General features: G+C 38.8%; 1 long non-coding RNA gene across 1 annotated transcript in view; it reads left to right on the forward strand.

Annotated features, from left to right (window-relative positions):
* LOC133982291 (uncharacterized) overlaps positions 1-27,763 on the forward strand; it is a 73,543-nt gene that overhangs the window by 19,726 nt on the left and 26,054 nt on the right. Inside the window, exon 2 of the long non-coding RNA XR_009925319.1 lies at positions 338-448. This is a non-coding gene — a long non-coding RNA (uncharacterized LOC133982291). The remainder of the gene's footprint in view (positions 1-337; positions 449-27,763) is intronic.

A 27,763-nucleotide genomic window follows, 5' to 3' on the forward strand; every position in this document is an offset into this window, starting at 1 on the left:
ACTCACTCTGCTGTTCACTTATGTACAGTCTCACTTTTACATACTGAGACTTTTGAGACTTTCCTTGTATAGAAATTGAGATTGTAACCCAGAGGCCATTCCCTGGTGCAGGAATTACCTTAAGGCACTGTTTTCTTTAGCTTTAGTTACTTGCTGTATTGAGTAACACCTAGACGAGACCAGTGCATGTGTGAATCATACATTTTTCCATGCTGCTCTTGATTTAAATGTTAAGTCCAAAGTCAATTTAATGAGCCTTTATCGTGTGACCAGGTGCACTCAATGGTGACGTTAAGCTGACATCTAACCTCTTGTCTCTCTCTTCCTTTGTTTGCAGGCAAATTGGCTGCAGCCTCAGGATGCCCCGGGTCTTTGCCTGAATCAGCTACTTTTGTTAGTCTCAGGCCAATAATACCCCAAGACGACAGGGAGTCGCATAGCCTGGCAGGTATGTCGAGCCAAACTTTCTGTTACCTCTTATTATCTGCAGTAATGCTGCACGATCAATCGTATTAAAATTGCAATTTTGATTAATACCGTTATAAAGTCCTTTTGTAAGTGACAGTGGTTTATATTAATGTTGGATTTGCAAGAACTTTCTCCCTTAGCTGCATTAAAACATGACAAAGCTGTTAGACCGTTTAATGCGCTGAGGGATTTTTTTATGGATTTTTCTTCAGTCTTAGTACAAAACTGTCACTGTTGTGGGCCTGTTGTGTGTTATTGGGCTATACAAATGAACTGGAGCACCACCGCAAAACATAATGAAAGTAATCTAAATATTAAAGTGTGTAATTACCTTTAACATCACCACAAGACGGCCAAGAACATTTTGGAAAGTACAATTTACCAGAAATGTCCTGCCACTTGGCTGCACTTATTAGGAGCATAGGCAGTCCATCACATGTATTTATTTAGTTTATTGTATTTTTGGGAGGACTAACATTTAAAATACTGTAATTATTTTAAATACTGTAGCACATTTTTGGCAAAAAAAATTGACACCTTCAGCCTGGCTCTTTTACAGCCAGGCTGCTTTTGATATGTTATTAGTTTTGATAGCTTTGCCTCCACATAATATTTGGAGTAGACTTAGTCTGTCATACAAGCGATTAGTCATCCTTGTAAAGGGAGACTAGAAGGCCATATTGTTTGTTTCAGTTTTTGGCCATGTTGCCTACACTGATGTTTGCTAGTCCTTTGCCTGTCAGTGCCCCTCTATAAATCTTCCTTTCTTTAACCAGTATTTTTATGCTCTGGCACCGAAAAGCAACTACAAAGCAGTCAGACTTTTGTCAAACTGCTCAACAACCGCATATTGTGAGGCCTAAAATGCGTCACAAAGTAACTAAGGGGAGGGAAAGGTTAAAGTTTTTTTTTGTTTGTCCCCACACATTTCCCAGCACCACAATGAGAAGCGATGACATATTTTATTTAGCTTACTAATTAACATGTTGTGAAAATGATTCCCTTGTAGTTTAATTTGAGCTAAAATCAGGTATGCGAAGGGTGATTATTTTCGGCGTACACTCATCTAATCTTTCTGGGAAATGATTTCATCCAGTCTGACTTCAGGACCAAGGTATTTCAAAATTGTAGCTTTGCATCACCTACAAAGCTCAGCAGCTATTTTCGGACATGCTTTGTTTTTGTTCTGTTTTTGGTAGTTATTACCACCTCTACTTTGATGGCTTTGTTTCACATTCATAATACATATTTTCCATTCCTTCGCCTTCATTCCTCCTCCTGACATGATGTGTTTTGTCTGTTGTGTCTTGCAAAACATACTGTTGTTCTTGTTGCTACAGGAAAACAGTTTCAGTGGCAGATGTCTGTCTGCTGGTGCTGCAAATGTTGAGCATCTGCTGTCATATATATAGTATCTCATCTCTCTTTCTCTCTATGTATAGGCTCTCTCATTATATATATGTATATAGTTATTTGAAATATTTACTTTTTTATGACATGACATGAACACGTTAATGATAGGGTTGTAGCTTTATTTACCATGACCCCATTTAAATATGTTTTTGGAACTAAAAATATGTAGTACTTCACTGTTTTCAGGGCTGTGTAAACCCATCTTTTGTGGCAATGTCATGTGCACTGCGAGATCTCTCATGATCCCGAGCCCTAATTAGCACCGTGGCAATATCCCACATTTGTCTTTAGATGCACTTTGAAATGGCTCGAGCATAATTGGACTTGCCAGTTCTTTGGCTGAGTCCAACCAGCACACATCCCTCTGTGTTCACAAGCTCCCACAGATAGGCCCCGCACTATCCAGTCTCATGAAGGATCAGGGGGATCTTTGGGGATGTCGGGGGGGTTGGTTTGAGGGGTTTGTTTTTGACATAATTATCTTCTGAATGCTGATTCACTGATAGCGTGGTCATTAACTTGAATGTGCTCAAGAGGATGCAAGAATGTGGCATCCACATCTCCTCTTGATTTCCTCCGGGGAACCTAATTAGTGAGTGTGGGGAGGGCGTCTGGGGTAATAATTATCCCTGAATATATGATAGCAGCAGTGGATGAAGTTGTGCTGTAGTTGACGAACATTTACTGACATACTACAGATTGTATTGAAAGAAAGAATCCCCCAAGAAAAGGTTCATTCGAAACCTTGACATAAAATTATTTAGTTTATTAATATAAAATTCTCTGCCTGCTTCTCTTTACGGTTGTTAGTGCTTGGAAGATATCCTCAGGCATCTTCAACTCTTTAGTCAACATGTGAACAAATGTAATATTGACAGTTGTCGTCAGATTTGGCTACTGAAGGGAAGTGCTAATTACTTGGTTGCTACACATGAGGATACAGCTCGAAGCAGTTTAAAATAGACAACAGATGATTGGACCAGTGAGGTTAGTTGATGTGAGAAACGAATGAAATTATTTGCTTTGATCATATTGACCTCATTATTTTACAAAAATGGAGTGTCTTTATTTTTTTCTGCCTGCAGTATACAGTATTAACAATTGCAGACTTTCAAATCAGCAGAGCTAAAACGCCATTTAATTGATTTTCATTCCTTCCTGCTGGTACTCTTCTCTCTCTCTCCTCCACATCCAACAACTTTCTGGGTACTAAAACAGATGCAATAAAACAAACAAAAAGCTAAAAACACATCAAATTAAACACTCAAGTCAAGGCCCATCAACTCCCTTCATTTTGAGCTAATCCCTTGATTATGATTGTTAGAGTAAATGCAGTGTAAACACTTAGCTCAAACCTCTGCCCTCTTTCTGAACAATTTTCACATTTTGGGCATGTTTAAGCAGATGATGTATTTCAACATATTTAGTTTGTGTCTCGAGCAAGTGACAGCTGTTGATCTGCTTTGTTCATCAGAGCTGGTCATGTCAGAGCAGAACACACAACAAGCCTGGTTTTCGGGACTTGTTCAGTTTCAGTTTTTCTCTGGATGCTAACAGAGCTTCTGTAGATTAGATTCATTCCAACTGGAGTTGATAGAGCTGTCAGGGTTAATGCTAAAGACTGGATCCCTGAAATGGTGTTGCTCAGTAAGACCAATTTTTAGGGGTTCATAGAAAGGGTTTGGACCTTTCTATGATTGTGCTTTGTTACTGTTGTTGTTATTATGGGTGTAACAGTACTAAAAATTCACAGTTTGGTATGTACTTTGGTTTTGGGGTCATGGTTCAGTATGATTTTGTACAACAGAAAAAAGAAAAGTACAAAATAACATTTTGTTCTTTTATTTAAAAAACCAAAAAGTATAATAATAGGGCTGGGTATCGGTACTCAATACCTTTTAGGTATCAACTGAAATAAATCGATACCAAGCAGTATCGAAACATCTCCCGTCAAATGATACCTGCAATCGATCCTTTTTGCACCTAGATCCAGAAAATATGACCTTTTGCTCACAGCCAGTCAACGCAAGTTTTCTTCCATTTAATGCGACATGTGATTGGCCCACTGCCACAGCAGCTGTGACACACATGCTGATTTTGAGCATTTTGAATTTAATGATTACTATTTTGAAGACTTTCAAAATCCATTAGTGTAAAAAACGTATTTAGATGTGGAGGAGTGGTGGCATTTTATGCAATGTAATGCTTCTATTCACATGATGGGTATCAAATGAATTACTCAATTGGTATCGGTATCACTTAAAGCATACATCTATGAGCACGCTACAGCTAAGTGGTACACTGCCGAAACGTTTTGAATTACTATTCTACGTGTTAGATAAAGTGTATTGTTAAACTACTTTGACAGTCATTTTTTGAGTCACGATGAATACTGAACTGAAGAAAGTCCAGTACTGAACTGAACATCGAGGAATACATGTACGATGTAAGATGATTCATCCATTTACCTGCAGTTACACAAAGTCAACAAAACTATCAGTATCAGCAGATTTAAGCGGTAGCTTATCAGAATTGGCTTCATATAGACAAAGAAAACAATAAATCCTCAAGGTTTTTACCAGATGTGTGTTCTGTTTAGATGCTGTTTGCTTTACTACAGCAGCCAAGTTTATCATTTAGGTCTCTGTGGAGTATGTTAGCACTCTGAAAGTCGGGCTGTATTGACTTGTACTGTGTATATATATGTATAGATCCATTAAGATTACACACTGACGACTCATAGAAGCTCTTTAAGTTATTCTACTTATTGATTGCTTTACCCCCCCCACTGTGATTGCCCTTGATAAATGGATTAGGATGTACCCTTTGCTTTTTGCCTCTAGAGTTACCATTTCAACAATGCTCACTGTAAGTGCCCTTGCAATCCAGCCTCAACAGTAAACATTGTGAAGTTTTCCCATTAGGACCCCATTGATAAGGTTAAAATCAATTAAGCTGTAGAAAATATCTAACTTCCGGGTAAATGTAGTGTGGAAGTGGAGAAAGATAGAGCTTGGATAGTGGTCTGTCCTTCAAGCCCATCATGTAAGTGGAGGCAAGGTCAACGGAGATCAATAAATGAGTGTGAGTCTGGTACATGTATTCCCATCACACTCCTGCTTTGGCTCTCTCTCTAAATGCCTGACTTTCCCTTAAGGCCCCCACTAGGTTGACTGTGGAAACCAGCAGCTGTTGGAGTTCCCATCAGAGCACCTACGTGAGCGAGAGTCACAGAAGTCTCAAACATCAATATCAAATGATCTATGGGTCACCTCTCTGCTCCACTTTTCTTTTTTTTAAAACCATAAATCAGAGTGAACCTCAGAGGGATAACCGACTTTACTTCACTTGCACAGGTTCGTTGGAGCTACACATTTTGCTATTGCCACATTTTTCAAATGAAAAATATTTCACTGATGTTGGGCAGAAATCAACTACAAGTTCAGTGTATAGATTTAATTCAGTTCAGCGCATGTTAAACAAGCTGAGGACCTAAAATAGTCATAATTTGGTGTGAATTTTACATACATAAACACCTTAAAGATATAGAAAAAATTAAAAAGCCATATAATACCAAAATACACCAACCTCTTATAATAAACAGATGGTTTGGTTTGAAAGTAAATTCCAATTTTGTGAGTGCACATCGACATTATTTTGCTTTCTTTTACCGTCACCTGCTAGTGGAACAAAGGTCAAGCGGTAAAATGACGTTGAGTGACTTCCTGAACCTTCTAGGTTCGGTGGCAGTCTGTGTGGATTTAGGCAGCCTATTCAAAATTGTTTGTGAAGGGTGGGTGGCAGTCTCCCCTAAATTCCTCAAACGGCGACCCCCGTCCCCTCCACGCTGCTTTTGCTATAGTTGTCCCAGGCCTGTTTCAACTTAGTTATGAGAGGAATGTGCCGTTGCATGAGAAGAGGTCATCACTCCACATGTCCTGCCATGGCTCTTCCCCAGTCCTTAGTCAAGGCTGCTGAGCTATGGACATGCTTTCCCACGCATGCAGCCGCCCCTCCTTCTCATCGGTAAAGAATGTGGATATATATCATCTAGAGAGCTTAAGTTTAGCTTTATCCAGGCTATTTAGAGGAAGTATCAGTGATATCGTTTTCTTTCCAGCTTCACTCGCCCATGCTATGTGATTTCTAAATAAAGCTGTGCCCCACTTTTATTGTTATTATCAGAAACGTTTACTTTAAATCAGCCTTAGATGTTCTGTGGATTCCCTGTGTTATTTAATATTGACATTTTACAATTAGACATATATTTTTTAATTTCTTTATGTATGACTCACACACTACACATAAGCATATTCATACTGCTCCTCTAAAATGCCACATAGTCATTCTGAATGCATTTCCCTGCAACCGCAATGTTGTCACTTAATCAGTTTCATCAGCCTTCATCATTTTCCATCATGTGGGATTAAAAGCTGGAGTCGATTAGGCGTGTAAGATGCTCAGAATCTTCAAAAAAGGTCAATGGCATTTTATTATACGTATGACAGTTTATTTACACTGGTGTGACTGAAGACAGGCGTATTAGTCACAGTTCAATAAATCCTGTAATTGTAGTGCTCGATATTTAACAGGAAGGGTTGGTCATTTGTCTTAGTGCACAAGGAAGCAATTTGGTTTCTCTCTGAAAATCATGTTACCTTGGTTACCCTGTGTTTCTTTTTCCAGTCCTGGCCAATGCTAATCATTTGAAAATGAACTGGAATAAATGATTATTAATCACCTTAGTGATTATTAATCACAGCAATGTTGACAGTGAACATAATCAGACTATAAGGTCAGCAGAACAGCTGTCCTGGAGCTGGTTCGTACTTTTGTTCAAGCACTCTTCAGGAAGGTGAAGGATTTCTGTCTGAACGTTGACTCCCAGGTGCAAGGCTGATCGCTCCAACCACTAGATCATACTGTCAGATTAGATTTATAGATTATTTTTCCAGTGTTTGATAAATTGCAGTCATAAAGTAAACTGCAGATTAGCTTGATTAAAATTCGTAGTGATTACTAATCTATCATGGACGTGGCTTTATTCTCTTACACTGTCTGCCAATTTCAAATAAGCACTCAAGGCTAATGTAGAGGTCCTTTACTTTTGAATATAGATCTAGTTACTTCACATGGTGTCATGTAATCTGTGTTTCAGATTTATTGGCTACTAGTCTGCCCAAAGACTTTCAACTTGATCTGCGCCAAGCCCTTTAGTCTTGCCACCTATTGTTTCACTGTTTAGTCAACCTTGTCTTGCTTGGTTCTTCAAACAGGCTAAAGTTTCAGCTGTTCAGCCTCTGCCCCCCGTGTGGTTTGTGCTTTGAAGTTGGAATGGAAAATTAAATGTCATGCTTTGGAGTTAATATTCAAGTTAAAATGGAAAATGTCTTCAAAAAACGTGACACTGCTTTTCAATTGAGCAATGCCTCTGGCTGTCCAATCAAATAGTATTTGCTTTATTTCAGCAGTGTGGTCACAGCTGCACACAGTCACCTCAATTCTAAAACATAGACAATTTTCTTGGCGTTATGATTGTGATGTGTTTGTACAACCTTAAAACAAATATGTAGCCTCTGTGTTTTCATAGAACTCATTTTTTAAAATGCTGTACAATATTTCCATGTATTGCATTACTTACTGTTCAGAAGTGTTGCTATATGCCTCTTTCAGGGCTTGATCGGTTTAATTCAACCTAAGACGACTTTCTTAATGTTAGTAAGAATGTACAGAAACTTAGAAACAACTCTAACCTGTACTTTCAAACTCAAAGTGTTTATTCCTGCTGCTTTTCAGCAGCAGACAGATTAGCAGGGTCCACATGACCTGCATTCACTCAGACACACACACACACACACACACACACACACACACACACACACACACAAACAAATACATGATTGATGTCATTCAATATTGGTGGTGATGTGCAAGGCCAGATGAGGAGGAGATACAACATTGCAAGGGATTTAGGGATCCTGTCAGTTTTAAAGGGATTTAGCTAGAATCACATTTCAATTTGAAAGAAGTATCTAAACACATGTTTGGGTACACCAGGTTTGGTGACATCCATATTATCCACCTGAATAAGACTACAGAAATTGTAGAATCTCGTTTTACTGGAAGGAGATTTCTAGAGGCTGATATCATGTAGACCTAAACTATATTACTTCCAAGAACAGAGGTCACATGTTTTTTAAGAAAGAGGGTGGTGTACATGTAGAAACAGCCTCCTGCTTCCACAGACAATACAGTTACTATATAATCCCTCTGTCTTATTAAGCTTTTAGCAAGTGGAAATACTGGGTCAGACCAGTGTAACTACTGACCATTTTCATCAGGGAGGATGTTGTGGAGGATGAGTGACTAACTCCGTATGTAATTCTGCCTTGGTGTGACTCCTCTCCACCCAGCCAGACCCAGTTCATCTCACCCTCTGCCCTCTGCTGCATGTTTTTTTTTCTGCACTGTTTACATGCCAGCTCTACTGAATCAAGGGTGGGGTGAACGCCTTCCTCTGTAACAGATTTCCGACATCTGTCAGGGCGTTCTATCGTTCATGTTCCTCCATAACATCGATATAACACATAAATGGCACTTTTAAGCTTATGTACACCTTTTTTATGGAAAAAAAATCATCCTCTTTTATTGTTTGTTATTGATTATGCTTATTTCAAACTAATATCTGGCTTTCCTATCAGAGATTTCATCAGAATGCACTAATGACACTAATGGACAGCTAGTGAACCATGAGGAGCAGATATCGCTGAATTTGACAAAGTGGATTGGATTAGAGTCGCTGACTTTAAATCTGGAAATGTCTGGCTGATGATGTCTAAATGAGATAGCTGAGATTAATCTACCTCAGAAATGTTTGGAGTTAATTCCTTACATAATTCATATTTGGTGTCTGAATGATTAAACTGCACTGGGAGTTATATATTCTTAATGCTGACCTTCCTCTCCCCATACCTATTTTTTTCATGGCAAATGGCTCAAACCAATCAGTGAGTTAGCAAGGAAGAGAAGCATCTATACAACATACATTATTAAAGACTGTGAAAATTGAGCCTCTTTGCTAATAGGTAATCTTTCATCTGTATTGTACAGTACATTTGGTATCCTCGATCTATGCGAGTCCACACCTTGGCCCACAACCCCGCACTCCTGCTCTGTTATTGATCATTTGCGCTCTAATTTGGCCCATTTCACGTCAAATAAATGTGCAATCTGTATGCATGTACTGCAGTAAACCAAGGGCCTGGGAATGAAAGAGTTTGCGGGAACAGGCAATTTGTGGTGATAAATCACCTCAAAGGGTCAGTCAAACCCCAAGGAGATGTCAGTATGGTCACCTTCTTTCTTTCCATTTTGTTGAATCAGGTAATAGCCCATCTCCATAGAAGATTACAGGGATATGGATTGGATTTACAGTCCACTACATCAAAGTCAAACCTGAGATTTTAAGGTTTTTAATTGGACTGATTCCACATAAGTTTATGAACTATTTAAAGTCCGTGTAAAGTAAGAATAAATATGTGTTCTGAGTTTGACATACCACAAAAAAGTGTGTTGTTAACCACCCTGCCAAATTTGAATGATTAAAAAAATCGCCAAATATATGAAATTAGGCTTCAAAGTTGTGTAAAAATCCACCTTTTTCTCAGCTCCCAAACACTGTGGGAGTGCCCGTCCAGTCCGCTGAAACCATGCCCCCTACTAAGTTTCACCTGTCAATCAAAGTCACCACCTCTACCAGAAACATGGACGCTAGGTCTGAGAGCTTTCTGCTGCTAACTCAGCTGCTAACTCGGCGGCTAGCCCGGCGGCCAACTCAGCTAACTGGCTAACTGTAGACTGTAGTAGTAGTAATGTGCGCTGAATGTATTTATACATACAGCAGCAGGGGCGGATTTATGCTCCGGTGTGTAACCGTGCTATTGGTTAACACCGCCGGTTTATGTAACGCAGCAGTGATTTTAAGACCCGCCCATTAAATCCAGACACAGAAATCTTGAAACACAGTTTGTGAAGCCTAGCTCCACAATTCAAATCTAAATGGTTGAAATGCTTTTTACACCTTTTTTAGAAATACATTTATGACCTATTCAATGTGTTTAGAAGAAAATGTCTGAATTCACTTTACACGGTCTTCAACATTCATTAACAATGTTCATTTTGATTTGTTTTGCTTTTTAGGGTTTTTTTTCTTTTACATTTTAAACAAGTTAACTAAGCCTTACCATGATACTGTGGAATTGCAGTAACCAGTCAGTTTTTTTTAAAAATTCAATTTGACAAGAGTTTATGTACATGTAATGTAACAATAAATTCTGGACCAATATAATTGCATTTCATCACAATATTAGTTACAGTGCAACAGTAGTGAGGTAGCAGTATTGGATTTGACTTTAAATCTCAATGTATGCATGCATTACCAGTCTTGAAGTCACATTCACATATTAATTCAATGTATTGTAGTGCTTTAGTTGAGAATGTCAGTCTGAAGCAAACTAAAAATAACAAAGTACCTTATTAGCCCAATGAACTGATAATAGAGCATCACATCATGAACTCTGTCCATTAATCATATTTCCATGTTATCATTAAGTTCAAGAAATCATGACAGCGCAGGTCATTTTTAAAATAAAGATGGACACTTTTGAAAAATGAGCGTGTTTCTAATATAGGCCAAAACCAGATGGTTGCTTGAACTGGTAATGTCATCAAGATGTTAACACTGAAACTGTATCACTGAGAAAGAATGAGGTGTGATTAAGACTGATACCCAGGGGATTTTTGGAGGAGAATTGTACATTTTTTGGTTTTGTGCCTTTACCTTGAGGATAGATAAGCTTATAGAATCAGGTTCATATGGGTTTAAAGCTTTGAGTTTAAGATGTGGAGGTTACACTTGTCCCTCAAAGCTGCTAAAGATGTCTTGCATAACCTCAATACTAAAGCGTAAAAATAAATCTTTATTTCTTATCATGCACATTATAACTAGTAATCATTTCTTCAGATTCAAATTTAGTGGGAAATAGAGACCTGTTGTTTAAGCACCACTAATGGCAGATTTCTGTGACCTTCATCTAAAAAAAAAAAAAAAAAATATATATATATATATATATATATATATTAGTTGGAAACCCTTCAATCCAAAAGTTCATATGTTATTGGCTCCTTCCCTTTCCAGAAATTGTGAATACTAAGGGTTATGGCTGCAGGTCACGCCAACAGGCCCCAGATAATTGCCATGTTTAAGTAAATAGCTAGAGGCAAATTAAAGTATTTAAATGAATATGAAATGTTTTATTTTGTGCCAGTTCATGATACAAACATTGAAATAGGCCGCAGCTCTTAATCACATATCCCCACTCAACCTTGAATGATCATTGGACCCAAACAATGCTATTGTTTGAAGAGGGATGACAACTAATCTGTAAAAATGTTGTGTAAACGACTATGTTGTGTCTCATAAGAGTTAAGATTATGGTTTTATTCCTCCAGTGTGATAAGGTAATAACTTCCTGTCCATGGACTAGTTGTCTGTCCCTTTTCTTTTTAAATGTTTTGTGCTACCCCTTGCCAGAAGGTCCACAGAGCCAAAAGTCTTCAGATGCCAAATGGCCAAAATGAAATTAGATTCAGAGAGCTTGGCAGGAAGAAAGGAGAAACAGTAGGAACTATTTTAGGGAAGAAAAGTGGGACAGGGTTAAAAATTGACCAGAAATATCAAGTAGATGAAAAAGAAAGTTGTGCATGAGAAGATGAATCTCAGATAGATACCATCTACTGCAGTAGTAGAATTTGTTGTTGTGCTGAAGCATTATCAAACTGTGAACTCTTCATTACTAAGCCTAAACCTTAACTCCCAGATATTCCATTATGGGTTGTAGACTGACGAAGGACCTTTCTGCGGCTGTCTTTCCAGCTCCCTTTACATAACACTTCTGCCATGATGGCTGAAATTGAACTTGTCAAGACTTGAATATTACAGGAATAAAAAGAGGAGAAGCTAGAATGAAAGTTTAACAAGTAAAACGCTGTGATAGAAAATGGTAGGAAAAAATTGCCATTGTAGTGCTCCTCTACTTTGGGGATGTGGCATGTGTAAATGGATGTGAGGGTCATAGTATGTGTAGTCAATTCCTCCAGTGGAAACTAGTTGAAAAAGTGTATTTCTTATATACCACCTTAACATCATGGCTAATTTCCAGACATATTAAAAACAATGTCAATTTATACACTTTAATTTGTTCCATTCTTTTTTTTGGGTCTCTGTCATCTAGTTCTCGAAATGCAGACAGTTGTTACTAGTTCTTGTGCTCATTGAAGTTAAATCTGTAATTTCTTGCAGTCTTATCACGTAAGCTCACTTGGCAGCCTCGTTTCTTCATCTCAGGGCGTTTTCAGACCGCACAGGTCTTTTTAGTCCGGCTGAGTTGGACTGCTTTGTTTTCCCCTTTAGTGCCAATCAATCCAATCTCAATCCAACCCAACTACAAGGCGTACTCTGCAAGTTTGAGCAGCCATAGGCAGGTGTGATTTGCATAATGGGATGCGGATGAGCAAAATCAACAGTTGCCAAAAACAAGCCAGAAAATGAATCGAGGTCTGAGCTAGGCTAGCACAATGAAGCGTGTCTCATTTGGCCAGAGGTTACTCCTCCCATCCCAGACACATATCTGACCAGCAAGTGGAGAGAACAGCTTGTAGTGATGCATTTTGGTTAGTTTTGATTTGTGTCTGTTTGAAGTAAAACCGACCCAAGGGGAAAACGCACCAAGTTTACAAACTAAACCAACTTATTCGGACCAGAACAAGTGAGCTATAGGTTTGAAAATGCTCAAAATCAGTGTGCATGTATATATGACTTCCTCAGAAAACCTGGTTGCAACTTTGGCCTTAATTTTTGAGGATTTTGTGTCAATGCTGATTATTTAACCCACAAAGGTATGTGTCTTAATTCAGCTAGATCTTGAGAAACCACACTTCAAATCTAGTCTAAGGCTAAAATTCACAGCGGTCTGGAGCTATATTGTTATGAATCCCCAAACCCCGTCAGGTTGCAACGTGATACGGCTCTTCAAGCCTTCATCGCCTGATCCATGTTTTGGGCTGTGTTGCGGCGTCCTGTTACTGCATGTCTCTCACAAGCTCAGCTGTTGATGGAATGCACGGCTGGTAGAGTTAAAATATTTTCTCGACAGACTGGCATAGATGTGCAAGCATCTGAGTGTACCACTTCATGCCAGAGTAAAGCTACAAAGCAACAGAGGCTGCCACAAGTTTCCCAAATCAGAAATGTGCACTGCGTCTGAAGTTGCCGTAAAAGATTGCAATACTTCAGATATATGTAGGGAGTGTAGGCACAATAGAAACCTGAACAATATCATTCAAATCCTGTTTTATTAAATCTTTTTTTTTTCTTTTTCCACAGCTGTTCCTGGAACTAATGAGTGTTTTACATCATCTTTCCATAAAGGAGTGTTGGTTTCTTTTTTATTGTGGAAATGTGAACTTCTCATCCTCTTATAATTGGCTGTCGGTATACTGTACTTCTCCTGTTGAAATTAATGAGAGGACATTGGAAGTGCACCAGTTGTTTCCTCGCTAGATTGTCTTACTTTCTGACAGACCTGAAGCAAACAAATACAATGTGTAAAAATAACTGGCAGCAGCTTCCTTTGCAGGCTTACGTTCAGTAAGCCCTTTTATCTCAAAACTCATTTCATTTTTCCATGCTGGCCTTTTTGGATTGTATGAACAGTGCTGCTGAAATTCATGATCCTACTTCCCTGGTGATCAGAGCACCACTACCAGTGACTTTGCTCATTATTTGCTACTTTGTGAATATTACGAATTACACTTTAAAGGGCTAATTTGGGCGTGACATCCTATAAATAGAACTGAGCGACACGAGGCTGTAAAACGCAGCATGGATCGCAGTCACTTGCTGTTCTAATGACTTCATTTCTATGCATCGGGAGCAGCACTGATGGATTTTGATATCTTTCTGCTCTTTGTGATGACATCACATCTATAGCACTCACGAGGGTCAAAGTATTCTGCTTGAAGACAGTCATGTGAGTTTTCAATGGCTATTCAGAAAGTGGCATAATGACTTTGACATGCAGTCTCACCGTTTTGTTTTCTCACAACCTGTCTCAGCTTGTCTCACTTATTGAATTACTATCTACTGTTACTTGAATGTCAAAGACAGACCCAGCTTTCTGCCTATCCAGAATTCATAGTGTGAGCAGAGATTATTCAAAAAGCTTTCTCATCACAGTTTGGTGAAATTTGCTTTTTTAATAAAAAAATATGGCACCTGCATGTAAATCCCAGGGCATATGACACAAGCCAACACACATGTAACAGTTGTTTACTATGTAAAATCACATATACACCAATAGATGTCTTGACATGCGTTGACAGCTCAGGATATGCAGCTGTCCTCTTCTTCAGCAATGATGTGCTGCTCTCCAGAGAAGCAATTTTCTAACATTGTCCCCCCAGATAGTCATACTCCCTGCTACTGTACGTTTTATGGTGTGTCACTTATGCGATGTGGGAAACAATTAATGCACATTAAAATGACATTACGTTGACATGGCCTGCGTGTCGCACGCAAATGATAGAGTGGTTAACAATCTTCGAGTCTGGCCGAGAGAGGAGTGATTAAGTAAGAAAGTGGCAGGAAAAAGAGAGACATGGCTGAGAGGTGAGAATAGGCACTTGACATCTTGGTGCAGGGCGAAAAAACAGAATAAATGATGCTCTTGAATGTAATGCTGCTGAACTGAGCTTCTCAGTGTATGTGATGGACGGATGGATGAGTTGTCAGTGCTTTTCGCCATCTAAAACGCTTCATTTACATATTTAAATTGTAAAAATATACAAGGGTTCAATTTCAGAACTGTAAACCTTTTCATCGCAGTTGTTCTCGGGCCTGGAAATTGTATTAATAGTCTCCTTTACATTGGCTTTCCTTTTCCATGTCCTTGGATGTCATACTTAAATAGCATGCTTTACGTCCAGCAATGTATAGTGAAGACACAGATTGGAGATTCTCTTCAAGCCCACTTCTAGCAATTCTTTGCACTCCCTCACAGTCTTTGCATCTCTACTGCCGCTTTATTGTCTCATTTTGTCTCTGTCTCTTACTGTGTGACTCACATTTTCTCTGAGGGTCCTTCACAGGTTCTTATCGCAAATTTAGTCTATGGTGTGCCATCCTGCTGCAATCAGAGCAGGAAGACAACATGAGGAGGCTTTGCCGTTTCTGTACTTAGCAATCATGACCTTCTTGTCTCTTTCCTGTCAACAGTCCCTCTTCTCAACTAATGTGCAAAAATTAAAAATTCTGATGGAGAATATGAGCAAGATCAGGATGTTTGTCTTCAGATGATGACAGTTTTATTTGGAGCATAAGGAAGACATGAAAGTCTCAAAGCAAGTATGTATATTTTGCCTATATTGTCTACCAAATAGTGTATGTTAATACTGCTGTGACAGTAAGTTACTCTTGAATTCATCAAATATTTAGAATATATGGTTTCTTTTTTTTATTTACTATAGTCCGTAAATCAGGAATGGACAGCAGAGGAAGACCTTATTATTAGAGAGACTTTAACAATTTAATATTAACTTTCTCCTACCCTAATTAATCTCGATTGCTGTGGTGCAGTATATAGGAGATGCCATGAAATGTAACCTCATGCAAACATGAAGTTAAGAGTTTTTTAGCTTAATGCAAATGCATGCAGCTCAGATGAACATTGAAGTCTAAATAGTCCATGGTGTAATGTGTGAGAGTGTAGTATATTACATGTGGTGTAGTATAGCAAAGGTTGTGGATAATTATGTGCACTACTACCAGATGAGGCAGGGGTAACAATGTGCATACCACAGTGGTTTCTAAGGTAACTGCTTGTCAGTGCCCTTTCGCTGCTGCGGATGTGCATTATTATTGCTTGCTTTCCTGCTCCCTCCTGTTATGTGCAGCCTTACTTTAAATGCACATGTCGATAATGACGATGACGGGTACACTGGCTGCGTAAATCCTGCCTCCAGTGACTTGCTGAGGGACACTAAAACAAATTGTATGCATCCTTTCATGATGAATATAAGGCTTCCTGTATGAGATTGGACAACATTGCTTCCTGCCTTTTTTTCCCCCCATTGCATCTGATGGTAATATCCTCAATTGACTGATTAATGATTTGGTCTGTAAAAATGGCCCATTGCAATTTACTGTCGACATCACATCGGGTTTGTTTTGTTCGAATTGCCAACAGTCCAAAATATATTCAGTTTATAATGACATGTCATAAAGAAAAGCAGCAAATCCTCAGAAGCTGGAAAAATGATCAAAAAGATTAATCAGTAATTATCGCAGATTAATTTGCTGTTGATCGACTAATCATTGTATAGTTTCAGCCTTAGCTGCATTCATTATATTGTACCTTTACACAAATAGTAAAAGTCTTTCATTACATAGCACTGAGCACATCCTTCTGTGTCACATAATACTGAATTTAATTTAATTCTATTCAAGATTATCTATACATACTATATAAGTCCTGATTTCCTGTCACAGTCTTGCTCATAATCACTTGAGTTCATAACACTGACATACGAAAAAAACACTTTTGTTGCATAATTAGCTGCTCTTAGCAAAGGTTATTAAACTTTTCTAAATGAATGACCTTTAAATGTTTTCAATAAGATTTTGTTACAGCTACCACTCTCCCAAACTGTTTAATTTCAGGTTAATTAAATACATACAGTAGCTGAAACTGTGGTTAAGGAGACAACAGAAGGAGAGGTGAAGATTTAAAAAAATGAATTTAAACTATTGAAACTAACCTGTCCCACAAACCTCACTGAACTTGCAGTGGACCCTTTTGAGTCGTCTCACAATCCCCTTTTCCTCAAATGTGGTCGCCCTATTAGAAAATTGTTTTTTGATCCTTTCCACATGTGTGCATACTTGAAGTGTGACTCAGTATTTTACTGTCACAGATTGATATTGCACCATTTCATCACTTTCACCATTTTATGTTCTCTACTCGGGTTCGGCTATTAAATATCTTTCCCTCCTGAATATTTTATGACTTGATGCCTTCCTCTGGTTTGGTGAAATGTGCCAAGGCTGATCTGCAGTCGTTGTTCTCTAATGATGGCCATTGCCCTTAAAGTAGGAGGGTTTCTGCGATTTTTGTAGTTGTTACTATTTAATAGGCTCAAATGTTCACGTGAAATATTCATTTTAAATCATTGCTGTGCTCTTGAGAAGTAAAAGTGCGACAGCTTCTGTAGAGTTAAATTGCATTGTAAATAATGTATAGTGGTGACATACATGCAATGTAATACAATATCTGGTTTGGGAGAAGAAAAAGGAATCACACTCTGCCATATGTATCTCATCAGAGGGTAACTCCTTATATGAGAGGCTTGAGATTACATAGTTATTGCATTGGTGTTGTTTAACAATTAAGATAAAGACGGAAATGAAGACTTAACAATTAAGCCTATAAATTGTAATATTTATGCAGTATTTATTGATTAGAAGAACAAAAAAAACAAAACAAAATATATATATATATATATATATTATATTTTTACCTCAAATGGTTATCAAATAGTTATATCAATTTGCATTTATGTCTTTCTTTTATGCATTTGTGCAGTCTCTTATTTTTGCTTTTCATTGTGAACATTGCAGTAATGCATGTTTAGACAACTTAAAAGGATGATATATCACATGTAGTGGAAGTAAAACAAAGACCATTAATAATAACATCTCAAGTTATACTAAGATAATGATGTTTGTTGTTATTTCAGAGTTCTGATTTTGACCCGACCTTCCTGAAATCCACAGTGAGGTCAGGGTGTGCTTTTAGGCAGGTTCAACTTTCTGTTATTAGTAGAAAACCAAGTGTAGGGCATTGCTTTTGCTTTTAACTGTATTTGCCATTCAACAGCACTAAGGCTGAGTGTCTTCAGGGCTTTCTGCCATCTCCTTTAGGGATGCGGGAGTGGTTTAGTACACCTCTGTAACCTTTCACAGATGCTGTCTTGTCCTAATTGACATGCAAAGAAAGGCGTAGTCTATGATTGAATCTAAGCTTGTCCAAGCGTCACTCACACGCTGCTCTCTCAAGTCTTATCCGGGAATGCATTTCATCATTCTCCCCTTGGTTTTTACAAACAAGTCATCCACTGAGTGAACCGCTTCTTGTCATGCTGATGTACAGTATGTGGGCATTAGACAGTGGCTTTGCATGTCACCAACCTTTTAGCTTGATTGCAAGTGCAGTTGACCCTAGGCTCTCAAACACATGAACCACACAAGGAAATACCCCCAGTGTACATCACATTTATTAACTGTCTTAAAGCATCAGCTACACTTACACTTGACAGGCACCAAATTGTCCTTGTCCGACTGCCGGGGTGCTTTGAACCACACCATAGTGGGCAATATGTGCATATAACTGTCCATTCACTGAAGACAATCTGAGAGTGGCTAGAGACATTCAGTGGGGCATGCAGTGGGCAGTTTGTGTAGTTTTGCTTGAGGAATGACATTTCCACAACATACACCGGTAATGTCAGCATTTTCTGGGATGGAATTCATCTCATTCACTTTTCCCATAAACAGCATTATATGACTCACAGTTGGAGCTCTTTTACAGCTTGTTTCTCCCTGTTAAATCATCAGTACAAAAGATAAACTATTGCATTAAATAAATGGAAAAGAATGTTGGGTTACAAGTTAACTATGACTTCCAAGGTGGATTTCAGCAAGAAACAGCTTAAAAATCACTCAAGATAGGCAAAAGCTTTTTTCTTTTGAGTAAATTTAGCAACTTTGGCAATTCATTTTGTTTATAACTTCTACAAAGTGAAGAATTTATTACCGCTTTGATTTGCGCTTCTAGTCGACTTCTTCTCCATAGCAACAGCAGCTGAGCCTCATGGGTAGTGAAGTATTCTTAGCCGTGGTGGTCATAATATAAACCTATAGGATTGTTACATTATCCGGGACAGTCCTGTCCTTCTGTCATAAGTAATACTGAGGTTATTGTTGATATTGTTGAGGAAAAACCAGCGTCCCTTTCATTTTGCAACCCTATGCCTTAGCTTTGTTTTTTATTGCCCCTCTAAATTTAAGTTTTCACTTTAAATGTTCTTTGAATATACATGGTGTAGAATTCAGCATCTTCAGATGATCTAATAGTTTTAAATACAGACGTCTGTAAAATACAATATTTAAACTACCTTTAATTGCAGAAAATCACATGTAGAAAACAATTTACCTTAAAATAATCAATTCAAGATTTTCATTCTCATTTCTACCACTATTAATTGTAGAGCTCAGATCCGCCGCTGCAAATATAGGGCAAAAACAATTCAGTGCTTTGCCATTATCACTTTCAGTCACCCGGCTCCCCAAGCTCAACCTCACTGACGCAGAAACCCTTTCATATGCTTTAATCCTGTTAATAATTATTTGCTATGCAGCTGAAGAAGGAGGGCAGATTGAAAAAAGCACGAGAATGCTCTGCGCCGATAGTGGCATTGAGAATGAGGGGGAGAAGAAGACTTGGAATGGCTCGTGGTGTGGGAGTTTCAACAACCCTGTGTTGTCCTTTCCAGACATTTTCACTGGAAATGAAAAAAACAAAACAAAACACAGAATGGCCTCGAGTCTTCATCTGAAACTGTTTGTATGCCAAAGGACAACATTCCTGCCTTGGATAAAGAATAGTTGAATTTAAAATGTATTTTCCCCATGTTTCTGCCTCAACTTTCGGAGGAAAAAATTGGATGTCACTGATATATAAAATGCATCATTCACTGTTGCCCTCCATACTGCTGCTGCCTTTTTTTTTGGTGAATTCTAATTGGCCTTGGCTTATCTGTTCCCTGCTGTTCTATGCCATTGAAAAATGTCCCCCTCCTGGACCAGCTCCTTATCTGGAGTGGCTCTGAATGGGCTCAGAACAGAGCTGGAATCAACATCCCTACTGGTCTGCTGGCAAGGTCGAAAAAGGAAAGCATTGGCTAGGGGCGACAGTGAGCCAAGGAGCTAAACAGTTTCTTCATCCTCCTCTCTCCACTGGGGTTGGAGATAGATTACTATGACATTCTTCCCTCTCTCCATAGATACTAGAGCTCACGCTGGCCCATACTCTTGTTATGTCATGTTTACTGGAGTCGTGATCCGAAAGCTAAAATGTCTCCACGTTGCTGAGAATTAGGAAAACACTAAATCTTTGATGCAGGAAAAAACGTGTGTATAAAGGAGCTATTCTGTCTCTCATACCCACACATTTGAAACTGTTTTTCTCCGCTCAGGACATTAACATCACCACAAAACTCCCCGAACCACAATAGCAGTGTGGATTGACAGGACTATAATGCAGTTGGACACAGTAATCCTTAACAGCATCTCAGAGGTCATTGCTTTGTGGAAGTTGTGAAATTTCAGCAGAACTGGGATCCACAAATGACTATATCTGGAAAGTGTGAATTTTCACAAACTAGTGCAGTGCCTGTTCAAAACATGCCTGTTTGGAATGGGTCGATTGCTTATTAATTCATATGTTACAATTGACAAATGTAAAGCGATAATGAAAAATAAATCAAATGGTTTAAATCCAGACAAAAACTTCACCAGTGAGACTGAAAAGAGTTTGAACTGTAGGAACTGTTTCAATTGGTTGATTTTTTTGCCAGTCAAATGTGTCTGCACTCCTATTGGCTAGTTTTAGTGCCTCTGCTTCTGTTTTTTTATCCTATGTTCTTCTTTTCCTATCTCTCTCACAGTTAAACTGAGTGGGGTGCGTGCCTTTGTCCCCTTTAATATTAAACGTATTGTGTGTCCAAATTGAACTAAATTCAATACTGTATGTCCTTGGCTTGACCAATTGTGAAGTTGATCAGATGAACGGTTTTCAAGATATGTAAAGGACACACATACAGACAGACTTACCTGCAGTAAGACTTGAACCACACAAAGACTTGAACCACACATGCCACGTTTCGGTCACATATTATTGAGAACCACTCATCTAAACAACTTCACGCTTGATACTGTCCTTTCTTGGGTCCCCAGCAATAAATCTCTCAGGATGACGTAGATTGAATTAATTGTTTTCAAGATATGCAAAGGACAAACGTAGCTACATACAGAGATTCACTGCTTTATGTAGACAAATGAATAGTAAGTGATTATGTCCTTCCATCTGTCCATCCTCGATTCCTTTCTTTCGATCTCTCTGCCCCTCTTATTTCATGAGTCATTGAAATTGGTGATTGGTATTCTACTCTTGCTTCAACTTTAATAATGTCGTTAAAATAGACCTTTATGAACCCAGAGCTCCTTAAGAAAATTGATTTATTGAGATTGTAGGTAAATCGCCATTTAGTAAGAAGAATGACGCGAGCCTCATATCCCTCACTCATTTTATCGCTGCAGACATAACATGTAAAAGGAAGTCTTTATGGTGACAGAGTCCTCCCACCAGCAGTTAGGGCAGCTTCTAGTGAAGGACAGAGGGATGGATGATCCTTTTGTGTTCCCTGTCATGTTGAAGTGTCAAGTTGGGGGAAGAAAAAGGAAGTGAAAGACTGTCTTGGTTTCTCTGATAAGCAGAGGGATAGATGAGGATGACAAATCGTGAGATGTGCCAACATATGTCTGAGGGCTGCAATGAAAAACAGCTGTGTGGTGGTGCTTGTGTGTGTGAATGCAAACATGACAGCAATATTTATGCAAGGGGTAGTGCCTCCTCACATACAAACACAGCTCGCATTCACAGATGAAAGGCGGTAAACCTTAATGGCAGGTTGGCTGTACATAATGGTGTCTAACCACAGGCATCTTTCTTGGAAGCCATCTGACATTATGTGTGGTCACAGACAGTTTGTAACCGTTGACTCAGTGGAGCTACAAGTCACCGGCAAACATGCCCTGTTATATCAAACCCTGGAAGAAAATCATGTAGAATATTTATCTTGTAACTTGTTTATTTTGCCATTTGGTTCTGTCAAATATGTACAGTAGACATAAAATAGATAATATAACCTACATAAACTGCTATGTTTCAATTTTGAGCCATTACAGTAAGAGCATTTGAGAGAAAATTAATTACATAAAAGCCAATTATTTATCATCGTAAGAAAAGATATATCCTTTAATGGTTTTAACCCTGTACATTTAACGATTAGGAGCATTTTTCTTAAGAAACATTACCCGGCATCTTAGTCGTGGAACACACGTGTTTATTTATGTGGAACACAGAATTCATCCTTGAGCAAAATACAATATCCTTACTGTGTCCTACAGTCATGTGGAGCGATCAGATCAGTAATATTTCCATGGAGCTATACTTAATTTGATCCGTTAGATAGAGGAGCATCAGCGGTCACAAAGGCCACAAAGGCTCCCTGTGGTATTTTAATCCATCTCACAGCAAACTCCTGCCTGTATCGGCTGTCTGTTTTTTTTTTTCTTTCTTTTTGTTTCTTTTGTTAGGACATTCAGATGGGTATTTAATGGCAACCGTCCCCCTTTCTTTACTTTTATCCTACTGGCATCCCATTCCTGTTTTTTATCCTACTCCCTTTCCTCTGTTCTTCACAAATAGAGAAACAAAGGGTCTAAGAAATGGCGAGGTAGAATCTGGCTTGTTTCCTCCTCCTCCCCCTACCTGTGTCATTTCTTTGATTTATAGTTTATTCACGACATGAGTAAGTACATGCCATAAAGTGCGTATTTCATTGATAACTTGATTTTCATGTAGGTAATACTCCACTCTTGCTATTTAATGAACTAACCTACCAGTCATTGCCTTTCTTTACAACCAATGCCCTTGTGGGTCCTTGGACTAATTCCATCCCCAGTGCCCTGTTTTTATTCTGAATCTGGACCCTGCTCCCTCAATGTAGAAGACATATTGTCCAGATGTCAGCACAGACGACGGGGCCATATAGACCTCCCCACATCATCTGCCAACTGCGCTGACATCTGGATGCATAGTACCTTTGTGGTCAATAGGAAATGGCCTCTTAAAGCTAATTTAGCACTGCTTTGCTGCAGAGACTAAACACTGGAAAAAGCTGGTAGTCATCAATGGTGACTATCCTCTTCCTTAGACATGCCATGTGAAAGCTTGGAAGCTTTCTGCCAAAATGCCTCAGATTTGTTTTGGTAATAAAACAGTCACTCATAATGCCCACCTAATTTTAACAAATGTATCAAAGGTTTAGCAAGAGTGAGTAACTTTGGATGCAGCCCTGAAGAGAGGCGCATGAGAGTTAACTGGTATGGGTCTAGTTTAGATTGGGCTAACAGATGTTCAATACTGATGACCATATCAAAGACATTGCATCCTCATGACGATGTATGAGTAAGATAGGCAAAGATATTAATTTAAAAGTTAACTGATTGCTGTGTAGAGGTGCTTAAAGGTCTATAGTTTTCAGCAGAATCTACTTACCACCAGTTTCACATATTTGTTCTGCTATTATCAATGCTTAAAGTCCAAAAGATTGACCAAAATCCTTTAAAGGTATCTTTTATGACGATGCTGATCTGAAGTTATGAACACATACAGATGCTTTTCAGCTATACCACTTTTTAAGTATATGTCATGCCATTGAACAAAGTTCCCTTGTCATAACTGCAAGAGTAAAAAAAACAACCTATGATTCATTTTTTTGCAAATACTAGCTTTCAGACTGAAGACATGAGCTAAATTGAGTTGTCATACCATAGCTGTTCCACTTAGACCAGGGGAATTGAATCGGTAATCACTTTTCATGACCTAGAAATAAAGTTTCTTATGAAAGCTTCGATTTATGACATATATTCAGTAAGTGGGCCATGAACTTTGAAGAAATGGACAAAGCCTATGTGTCCCTACTATTTTGCCCCCCCCCCCCGCCCCGCATGTATGTTTATAGAGTGGACAAAATATTGGGAACTCCAGTCAATATAATGCACCCCAGTACACCACCGCCACCCACTACGACATCAATACTCAACATAAAGCAGAATTATCACCTTTCTGACAATGTCATCAAAAACTGGAAATGTATAAGCTTCTTCATTTTAGAATTTATGTCAGAACTGTGGCATCGGATTGCATTAGATTGCACCGGTGTATCTAATTCAGTTCAATTCAATTTCACGTAGGCTTTATGGCGCCAAATCACAACAGACATTATCTTAGGGCACTTTTCACATGGAGTACAGTCTAGACCTACTCTACTAATAAAGTGGCCAGTGTGTGTTTATATAATATATAAAGTGGGTGAATTATTCAATTGATGTATGTCAGTCAGGGGCCCTTTGGGAGGGTGGGCAAGTTTCAATTGAAACAGGAGAAACATAGTATATACAAGAGGTTGACAGCTGCTCAGCTCTGGCCCTGCCTGCTAAATGTATCGTTAAGAGGCATCATGAAACTGATAGGTCTCACTGGGAATTCAGGTCTACTGAGAGAATTCAGCTCAACCTCATTCTCTCATTTATTCTCTCTCTCTTTTTTTATCCACTCTCTGTATGAGAAGCTCTTAATAGGCTTTGATGTTGTGACTGTTGTACAGAGCTGGTCACACACATGGGGAACCGAACATGAATTACTACTGCTAAAGAGAGGGGAAAGGCCAGGTCTATCTCTCTTCTGTCATTCATCTTCTTGTCTTACTTCTCCCTTTAGGTTTTTTACACCCTCTTTTCTCTAAATGTGAGAAGTCAAGTCAATTAGATTCTCACCCTTGTGGTCTTAGCTTTTCCCCCCCTCTCCTCTCCCTCATCTATGCTCTGTTATGTTTTAGCTCCCTCATCATCTTCCACTCTAGTACTTGCTCCCTCCCTCCCCTCCTCACGTGATACTCAAGCTCTTCCTCCCTCACTCCCCGTCTCTCATTCATGCACCAGCTCCATCCTGACTACGTTTGTCATGTGGCTCTCTTCCCCCATTCTACTGCCTGGCCACTGATCGGATACATGCCACTGCTGTGTAAGTAGTTAGCCACGTTTCTTTTCTTTCTTTCTTTTTTGTTCATTCTTCCTCCTCTTCCTGCTTGTCAAGGCTCCAACAACTGTTGCTGTCTGCTCAGTATGGCAGGAGGATTGCTCATATACTGACGGGCTCAGAGACACAGATGGACACAGATGATCATACAGGACTTAAGAGATCTACAGAAGACAGGTTGTGCATTGTGATAGGTCAGATGAACTGAAGTCAGAGAGGAGCAGAGGAGGGGGAGTCCCAAGCCAGTCATCATTATTATTGTCTCCTGTCTCAGATGTCAAGTGTATGGAGATGGAACTCATTAAATCAGGATGTCTGACTTCGGACAACTTGGCTCACTTGTCAATCAGAGCTCTTAATACACAGAGTAGCTGCAGCTTTCTTAGTCAATGTTCAGTGTTGTGGGACAATAATTGGAGCATGTTATGGCTCAAAATGCTCATGTCTGTGCTTTATTCAAACATAACTCTCTATCCATTTATGCACCTTAACCTTCTTGAGAGATTTTTACGGTTTTTGTCCTGTTCACTCTTGTATTTTTGTAACATATTGTAAGAACCATGTGCTGCTTCTGCTTTTGTTTGTGCACATTTAAATATTGAATTTGAGCGGAAGCAGCTTGTTCAGCTTAGAAAAAAAAGGTTTTAAAGAGAAGGTTTATCTGCTTACAGTTTGGTTGCAGCCCTGACTCTCCCCTGTCTGCATTTTCCACACAATCCTTTACAGGCTGCATAGAAATTCCAACCATAGTAAAAGGATTTTCTGCTGTCTGTAATATTGGAAGCCAAGAGTGGAAGGAATAGAAATGATTTCTGAGACTGAGATGGGGAATGATTGATTTTCAAACACTTTTTTTTCATTTATTCAGATGGGAAGGGGGAAAAAAGTACATGCTCAGCAGTGCAATCAAGTTAATATAACTTGATGGGAGGTTTATCTTTTGAATATTTTTGCTGTGTATATATTGGATAATCCTAACCCATCCTCCAACACATTTCTTTCTAATCAGCTCCTAGCAGGAAGACACAATATACACACACATCTGTGCAGTAGCTAATGCTTTTAGGCCTGATCAGAGAGAGCGAGTTTGATGATTTGTGTTGAGGTTGTTATGAATTCAGTCAGTGCTCATCTAACTGCAGGGTGTTAGTTGTGGGAATCAATTCAGTCCATTCACATATTTCACCTGTAGTGGATTAACATCTGGAGTGATTTAGCCATAGAACAGTCAGTTGATTAGCAGATGATATAAATGCCATTTTAAACCTAAGAGTGAATTGCAGGTGCAGCATGCTTAAGCTGAAAAAGAGATTGCTGGATACTGTAAAAGTTACCTTTCTACCATTTTACCCCGATCATGTTTTTTCCAATCGTTCTAGTATTTAGATATTGTACTGCAACCTACTGTATAAAGTGATCCAAGCAGAAGCTAAGGTATTGAATGGCAGAGTTTCAAACATTTTCTTTCCCCATCATTTTTTCCCCCACATGGCAAACACAACTTAAGACAGGCCATGACAAAATGAATCAACTTGGAAACAAACCATTTGGAAACCATCCCCTGTCAATTCTGGAGACAAATGGAGAAACTGGAGTCCCTGACTTAACAGCAGATTGAATTTGAGCTGAACTGAAGTAAAAAAGACAAAACGTTATGATTGATGATTTCCCTCATATGTCATTGGCCAGATTTATAATATGAAAAAAAATCTCTGGAGGTTTTTGAGAATTTAACTAAATTGTCATGACTCGAACTAATTCGTTTTTTGACTTGTCTGTAAACTATATTAATTAATTAATTTAAAACATAATTGTGAGCTGCAGCCACCACAGTTGATGAAGTGTTTTTGTTTTTTGTTTTCAATTAATCCATCATAAACACTTTCCAGGGAGCATGCATTTGAAAATATTGGTAATCCTGTGGTAGTCATGTTATGAAACGCACTTGTTGTTAATCTTACTTTAGTTTTACAAAGTGCTTTTTCTGTAATTAGCCTTTAATTTGCACCATCAATCTTTTTGTCAGGGCTCATGTTATTCACACTGTGGGGGGTCTCATGTTGGAATTAAACTGTAATTGAGGATGCCACATTTTCTCATAAAAATATCTTCCCTAACAGAAACCTGTCTCACGTTCACTCGCAAACTCTTAACAGAATCTCAACGTTGAACTCGCTGAATCCCCCCACAGGCTCTTTGTGATGAAGGGGTGGTGCCAAAATGCCACTCTAATCACGGATAATGTGCCAAATCGCCACACCTATGATGAATTGTGATGAGTCACATTTTAGACGTGTTGTCAATTACAAGTCAGAGCACCTGGAGCAGATTTCGCCTGTAATAGAAGTGGTTAGACATATTTTAATTGTTTTCTGGTTTTTGAGAGTCCAGGGAAAAGGTGAAGTAACGCTGGTGGCTTATTGGCTGACCAACCACAGTGCAAGTTATGAGGTATTTTTATCATGTAACTGCAGGGAGGAAGCAAGATGCCCCACATGCGGCAGATACATGCTGAATGAAATTGAGCCAGACAGACATGGCCCACACTAAAAGTCCTACCTTGAACAATGTGCTGTGCCAATGCCGCCCACTCAGTGCTGGCCAAGAAGGGCAGAATAATCTAGTGTTGTAGCACATTCTGTGCTGATTTTCATGATGACCAGAGTAGAAGGTTTTATTGCTATTAGCTGATGAAAGAAAGGAATTCATTATTCAGAAGGACAGTTTTATAATAATGGGCTCTAAAGCAATGTTTATCTGCTGTATGATTATAATGTGATCTGTTTTTCTTTTTTTAAATCTTTTTTTTAAAGTAAACACTGAAG

Source organism: Scomber scombrus, chromosome 6 (genome assembly GCF_963691925.1).
Source record: "Scomber scombrus chromosome 6, fScoSco1.1, whole genome shotgun sequence".
Taxonomy (NCBI): domain Eukaryota; kingdom Metazoa; phylum Chordata; class Actinopteri; order Scombriformes; family Scombridae; genus Scomber; species Scomber scombrus.